We start from the raw sequence: 8,644 nt of genomic DNA on the forward strand, positions 1-8,644 counted from the left end.
TCTTTCGAATTCCAAATAAAATTCCTATAAGATGACTATCCATTTGGAATACTTGCCCCCTAGCAATTGTTTGGTAAGAATATAAATCATAGGGTTGCAATTCTAAATGACTGTTGTTTTTCATAAGAGTATATAGTGACAAAAACGTTGAACATCTTGAACAACTGCCAAAGCTAATTTCTCCACATGTGCATACTTTATCTCAATTTTGGTGAGATTTATACTTAGGTAATAGATCACATGTTCATTGTTATATTTTTCTTCCTGAACTATTACCATGCCAATGGTGGGAATCTAACGCAGCTAGATATAGAAAGTAATCCCGATGATAATCAAGTGGGTGAAATAATAGTGCATGGGCCAATGCGTGTTTCAATGCATCAAAATATTTTTCAGCAAGCTCATCCCAAATGAAAGCAATTCCCTTTTTCAAAAGTCGAGTAAAACCTTTGGTCATTTTGACATAGTCAAGTATGAATCTAAGCAAAAAAATTATTTCCCTTAGAAAATTTGGAGTTGACAAAGATTAAAAGGAGTGGACAATTTTAGGATCGCCTCTACCTTAAGAGGGTCGACACGAATGCCTTCTTTCGAAAAATGGATCCTAGTAGTTGACCAGATTGTACGCAAAAAACGCATTTGTGTTGATTAAAACGAATATTGTAGTGCCTACATCTAATGAAGATTGCTCTCAAATACATTGGATGGTCTTGTTGTCTCCGTGAGTAAGCCGGTAGGTCATCTAGGTAGGGCTAGAAATTATGTTTGATATCATGAAATGCATAAGACATTTCTCTTTGAAAAGTTATGCTAGAATTCTTCAAGCCAAATGGGATTTTGTGATAAGAAAAAGTTCCCCATGGACAGATGAATGTAGTCTTATTCTAATCAACAGGGAGTATGTGTTTTCGGTGATAACTGGAAAATCCATCCATGAAAGAGAAAATCTCATTTCTGGCACAATCATCAACAATTTGATCGATATATGAGGTTGGGTAATTTTCCTTTGGACAATCTTTGTTAATGTCCCTATAATCGACGCATACTCTAATGGTTCCTTGTTTCTTATTGACTAGTACAATATTGGATACCCAATCAATCAAAGGAACGGGGTAAATAAATCCTTCTTTTTACCTTCTAATTCTATAGGCAAGTCGTTCAAAATTTCGTAAGGTCAAAAACCTCTTCCATCAAAGGATTTCAAAGTCATGGGAGACTGATTGATAGCTGGAGAACCTAAAGCTCTCCAAAAAGAAATAGACATAATGCATGTAGACGCTCCTTCATCAATTATCGTTTGAAAAACTCGTTTGGTCTTGACAAAAACTGGTATCTAGAAGGCCAGTTGATGTGGGAGTCTGGGTACATGATTTTCGAGATAAAAAATGATTAGATTAGAGTCTTGGGGATCAACTACTCCTATGGTTGATAACAATAATTTCCTTTGTGCTGGACAAGTCTGCAGCACTTCGAGAGCTGACATCATTGAAGGTGACATAGCCAGATCTTCAACAATGTTGTAATTCTGAGCAGCTCTAGCATGAGGATTAAAAGATGACTTTCGAAGAACACCCTTAGGAGGCGGTTGAATTACCATATCAGGATTAGGTTTTTCAATTTGTAAAGGTTCATAAAGAGGAGGAGCTGATGTGGAAGAATGACTAGGTGAACTAAAATCATTTCCATCTACACTAGGACTTTTAGATATGTATTCTTTAGACCTCGTAGCCACCATAACTTGTGAAGACATCATCATGATGTATGTCGATGTGGAAGAAGAAGATAGGTTATGGGAAACCATCTTACTGTCTTGAGAAGGAAATGGATCCTTCAAAACAATGGGAGTAGGAAAACCTTTAATGAACTTAGAAACTTCAGCGCAATGAAGGCATTCCTTGTGTAATGATCATCATCACATATTAAACAAGGATAGCAAGGTGTCTTCTTTTCGTCAGATGGTTCATTCTTATTTTATTTCTCCTTGGGAGCAGTGTTTTGCTTTGTTTTTCCTTTTCCTTTATTTTTACATCCGGATTTCTTGTTCTTTCCAGTAGATGAATCTATAGCATTTATTTCAAAAGTAATTTCAAGAGAAGGATTTTCTTCAGGTGAATCTGGTAAGGAAAAAATTTGAGTCTTTTTAGAATTTTTCTTTTTAGTCTTAGATTGTTGGCTAACAAAACCAATCACACCATCAGCGACGTGTGATCTTGTAAGAGTTGGGTTGGTTTGACCTAGACAAGGAAAATCTGGAATTTTTTCATACAAAGTGCCAGATTGAGTATAAACAAGATCTAAGTACTGGGCATGAGCGATAACTTTCTCTTCAATTACAACGCCACCTTTGGAAACATCTTCAGTAATTACCAGCAAAAGTGATTTTATAAACCATTCGGCTAAAATTTGATTTGGGATATAAACTTTAACTAAATGGCATCTTTATCTAAATTCATGAATATGATTTGAAATATAGGTAGACGTTGACTGTTTTAGAGAAGTTAAAAGTTTAGTACCATTATCATATCAGATGAGTAACTGAAAATGCATCAAAAAAGTAGTGGAAATGGCATTGAAAGTACTGAAAGAAGCTCACGGTAATTCAACATACCACTTGGCTTCCGAACTAGTTAAGGTCCACTGGAAAAGTCGTAACCTAATGGAATCATTGATTAACGAGTTCGATGCACACCAAAGATGATAATTTATGATGTGATTTGATGGATCCTCTCTTGATTTACCTTCAAATTTCGGAATGTCACTGGGAAACTTCATAGGGATTACGAGAAAAAACAGCAGATAGAAAATGGGATCATTTGTTAACCGAGATAGATCCAGTAAATCCAAAATCGCAATAAGTGATAACTGACGGTTAGGATCCTGCTGTGGGTATTGATAACCTTGAGGGACGAGTCTTGTTTCTATAGGGGGATACCCAAGATATCCTAGAATAGCCCGAGCAGTTGGAATTTGCATACCTCGAGGATATCCAGGATGAGCCATAACAAATTGCGATTGAATTAGTACTTGAAAAGTATGACCAAGGTATGGTTGATTCTAGAAAGGGGGACCCTGACCCATTTGACCCTGGATAAACTATCCTCGATATGGTTGAATCTGCAAAGGTTGACCTTAGAAGAATTGACTTTATGAAAACATTGACTCTAGGGTTGACCTTGAAAAGCTTGTCCCTGAAGCGGCATCTACATATATGGTATATTAAGTTGTACCACAGGCATTTGGGGTATAGATTGAATCGTAGAAATAGTTTGATAAGAAGATGCCTAAGGAATGACCTGAGTAGTTGGTTGCACCATTACTTGAGGAGTAATTGGAATAGTTACTTGTGATACTCCTGGCATGGGAGTTTTTGGTGAACTCGGAACTAGATTTTGAATAGATGTATGCACAATAAACTAAACCGGAGTTTGTGGAGTACTTGGGACAGGCTGTTGGAGTGGTTATTGAACATGTGTTGATGGGCTACTTTGGACAGGTTGTTGGACTTGTATAGGAATACCTTGAACAGGCATTTGTTGAATAGGTTATCCAATAGGTTGAACAGGTTGATAAATTGGCACTTGAGGAGCAACTTGCATTGGTTGTTGATTATATGAAGGATTCCATATTGTGTTCATCCCAAGATACAAAGTACCAATAACGGGTTGAGATATGACAAGTTGACTTAAACCGGCTTGAGGTATCTAACCATAACCTAGATAATTTATGTAGGAGGTTTCCCTCCAACCATAGCATAGTATTCAACTAAAGGTTGTCCTCCAAGAGGAGGATATGATGGTTTCCCCCCAGGAAGGTAATAACTACTTGTTGGGTTAACTTGAGGATTACCTACATTGTCAGAAATCATATTCTCATATTGATCACATGTCAAGCCCTGGACAGTGGAATCAATTAAACCAGTTGACATAGTTGAAGGTTGAATTGAAGGAGAAACTCATGAATAAGTCCCAGAAAGAGACTGATATCCAGGAGGGATTGATGGGCCACCATATAAAATTGATTCTGGAAAAGTAAAAACATAGAAGTATCTTACGACATATCTCCAGAAGTCATTCAAGACATATCAAAGTTTGGTACTGTAGAATAAGGATTAGAGTATCGTGGAATGCCTTGACCTAAAAATTTCAAGGGCGTAAAGTACTAAGGGTCGGGTCAAAAAGCAGAAAAAAGAAGTTTTGGAATATATGTCTGATCACTGGTAGAAACTGGTGTATGTGGCGATTCTTCCTCTTCGTCTAAGATAATTTCTTCAATACTAATAAGACCAGGAGGTAGACTTGTTGGAAATAATAATGAGAGGGGGGGTGAATCAGTATTAGAAAATCACTAACTTTTTCATTTCCATAATCAGATTCATATACGCTACTTCAGTTAAGGGAACACGCGTGTACACGCAACTGTGTTTAATGCAACTAGCATATATCCAGTAAACTTATGATTTAGCTAATCCATTATATGTAGGTCTTTAATTAGTGCATCAGAACTTCATTAACCATATAAACAGTAAACAGGTGCAGTAAAACAGAACAGATCATCACACATAAGAAACACGCATGAACACCATGATATAAGGTGGAAACCCAATGTGGGACAAAAACCACCTGTTGTTATCTTCCTTTAATATAAGAAAAACCTGTTTACAATTTTGTACTGGCGCAGACTCATACCAGTATGCAGGCACCCACCCGCAGAAGGCTACAACCTTCTCTCGTTCTCCAGCTACTACTGGAAGGGAGTTATAACCCCCTGGCTCTTGTACTAGCCAATATATTTACTAGTACATAGGCATCAGCCTACAGAAGGCTACAACCCTCTCTCGTTTTCCACCTACTATTGGGAGGGAGCTCCAACCCCCTGGCTCTTGTACTGGCCGATATGTTTACCAGTACGTAGGCGCCGGCCTACTTAAGGCTACAACCTTCACTCTTCCTCCAGGGACCACGTTTCATAAATTTTCTGGATACTCCTGAAGCACAACACCAAATTCTGAAGGCCACGTTTCATCCAATTTTCATAATGGACCCGTTAACAACATTGAAGCACAAAATCAATCACCACTGTAATACAACCATCAACTACACCTGCATCATCAATCTCTAAATCACCCAACACTAAATCACAGAAACCATATCAACAAAACACAGTCACTAGAACACAGAGCAGACCATAGAACTCCGCAACAACAACTAGATCCAACTGCAACTTCAAATATCATATCTCATAATGTATACGCTACTCTGATGAACCAAACCAACGTGTATACGCGCTTTTACCAAAGCGAACCCGCGTAGAGATCTGCAAATATTTATTCATAACTTTGCAGCTATTTCAGACATCAATCATACCCAGATCGTAACATTTATACAATAAAACATGCGTCAATAATTTAGATCTAGTATATCCATGATCAAACCACATAATGATAATACATTCCAAGCCTTATGATCTCGATCCATCATTCATCATCATCCACATAGGTGCATCCTTGGTTTAGATAAAGCAAAGCATCACAAACCCATAACCAGCATACCAGATCTCACACTTCATAATATATTCAATACTTGCACCACTTGCACACCTTGGCCTAATGATATTCTCCTCCTTATATAGGTTTAGGCCTCTCTTAATACCATTATCCAAAACCACGTAGGACCAATACCTGGGGTCAATACCTCGGACAAAATACCATGGACCAAATACCACGGACCAAAACTTAGTTTTCCAACACGTACGCGCCTTTCCTTTTGTGAAAGTGCATGTGTATGTTATACGCTCCTTTTGGTTTGTGAACCCGCGTGTACATGTGGCTTGGTCAAAGGTGAACCTGCGTATAACCTTCTTTCTTCATTCTTTGTATTCTAATCTGTAAATATTTGTTGTTAACTTGTTACATTGTGAACTATCATCTAAGAGTGTTGCCCTTGTACATTACTTCTGAACTGATTCCTGCATTTTGTCATATCTGTAAACACAACCGCCATGCATTTTGTCACATCTGATATCTCTTATGTAGATTCATCTAGTTACCATATACAAGTGAGTTGTTCTGCTACAAGTGGGTTGCCATCAAGTACAACACATACATCATAATGCCAACAATCTCCCCCTTTGGACTTGATGGCAACCATGTTGGTGTTGTTTACCGCAAGCTATAGAAACTGTTAGAAATAACAAGAAACACCAAAATACTCTCCCCCTTTGACATCAAGGGAAAAGGGCTGACCAAAAAGAATACTTTCATATTTGAATAGCTGAATATAAACATTGATCATGCTCCCCCTAAGCACATGCTGGATTTTCTGATTAAACTCCCCCTTTGTACATGCTAAGATGCACTATATCATCCATGCTCCCCCTGAGCACATGCAGAGTCTGTAAAATATTTTCTAAGAGAATAACATGACTCAACTATGTGAGGATGACCTTCCTATCACCAATGGCTCATACATACATCCATCTCCCAACCAAGTGGGGATATACCAAATTTGACTCATCCACCCAACCAAGTGGGGATATACATGACTGAAATATATCAATTATTGCATCATCCTTCCCATGCATAGTGGGGTTACAAATTACATCAGGGACTCATCAAAAGACTACAACAGACAAAGACAAATTATTACATTATGGGTCTTTATATGTATTTTACATTGAATGATATACATGACATTTATAACAGATATCAAATTTCTAAACAAGACCATGATAGTCATTAGCAACTATTATATACAATGTATGATCTGTTCCATAAGCGTCTATCAACAGCATCTAGACCAACAACCTATATATGTCCATTAGTGTAGATATCTTCAACCTGTGACAAGGTATGTCTGCATATAGATATCAACTCATCCTCTTGATCTTGAGCATTATCATAACCTTCCATGAATCAACTTTGCATATGTCATACAAAATCATTCACATTATATCATATGTGAAAAACACCATAGTCATCACATCATCATCAAGATCTGCATGATCTTTTACAAGAACCCTTAATATATCATCCATGTATCATCACTAGGGAACATCCCACATCTGATAAGCATCAATCAACATATGTGAGTATCAACCTATCATCATATAGGTAATAACTCATCATCATCATGTCTTCAAATAGCTATGTCTTCATGTGACCTGCAATAACACCATTATCTTGGCCAACCAACAATGCAACTTTGAGTAATCATCCATGTATCCAACATACTGTTTATAGCACTATGTATCTAGAAAACCATGAGCTCATGGTCATTTGTCAAGACTTCTTGATATCATCAACACCAAAAAATCCTCAACCATGTGAGAGCCAAGAACTATAGGAATCCTACATCATAACTGCACCATATGATCTTTATGCATCTTTGAAGGCATGACGACAGCAGCATAAATAATTGAGTGACTCATCATCAAATAATGAAGTTGTGTATTCAAGCTTTGTACTTCTCCTTGTCCTTATGAAGATCACCATGTAAGCAACATATATGCATCATCAAAGAGTCATCAAATACCAACTATGTGACCCCAAGTATCATATGAGATTTTATCATGGGCAACTCATAACCGTAACATAGCAAGATGTATCATTTAGCCATATACGCATCATCATCATTGATTAGATACCAAAAACTTCTAATCATAATGCCAACAATTAGAAGCATAGCATGTTCTCCCCCTGAACATGTTCCATCTGTTCACTGTCAGATCTGATCATTGCATATATCAATAAGAAGTATCAAGGCATCATCATCAAATAGATATACTTCAAGTTATCAACAACTTGTGAGGATCAAAAGCACTTCTAAATAACCTCCAAAGAATATAATTGATAATTGTTTGAGTCATATCACATCAATGTTCTTGTGACTATCCCGCAACATTTTTCTCAAACTTCATATATGCCACTGTGCAGCATTGAACTCATGTATATACGCAACTTGTCTTCATGAAACTTGCGTATGAGATTTAGAACATTGAAATTTCATACTTTCGGCTTCTCCTGAGTCTGTCATGTCTGTACACTGTGCCATGCCACATTTTTCAGAGTATACAACCTTCTTTTTCCATATTTTCGAGTGTGATGATGTTTTCTCCCTTTGGTATGGTGCCTGATATTTTCTCCTGCATTCCTTTGCTATATGCTCAAACTTGTTACATGCATAACATCTTACATGTTTCATATTTCTTCTATAGCAGTTAATGGCTTTGTGACGAAACATATTGCAAGAAAAACAATATCCCTTAAAGTACCTGGAAGCTGATGATCTTTCTGAGTGATGATCTTGAACCATTCTACTTCTGCATCTCGCTGCAAGATGTCCAAGATTATGACATGTAAAACATTCAACATTATTCATTTGAGGAAATAACCGTCTTTCACTTCCACATTTAGGAGTAAGAGATTTTCTTTGAAGAAATTATTTCCTTGGTTGTTGATGAGGTTGACCTCTAATCTTCTTGTTGAGCATTTCAGGGTTTTCATTAGAGTTCCTTGCCTTAGCTTGTGATCTAGATTCACCTTCAACAGATTCACGAAAACCAAGACCAGATTTGATGGTAGGAGACCTTTGACTACTAAGAATATCATCCAAAATCTTAGTATTATCTTGAAATCGTAAAAGCTTAT

The sequence above is a fragment of the Pinus tabuliformis genome, chromosome 2_1 (assembly GCF_031772625.1).
Source record: "Pinus tabuliformis cultivar Carrire ecotype Pingquan chromosome 2_1, CPIR1, whole genome shotgun sequence".
NCBI lineage: Eukaryota > Viridiplantae > Streptophyta > Pinopsida > Pinales > Pinaceae > Pinus > Pinus tabuliformis.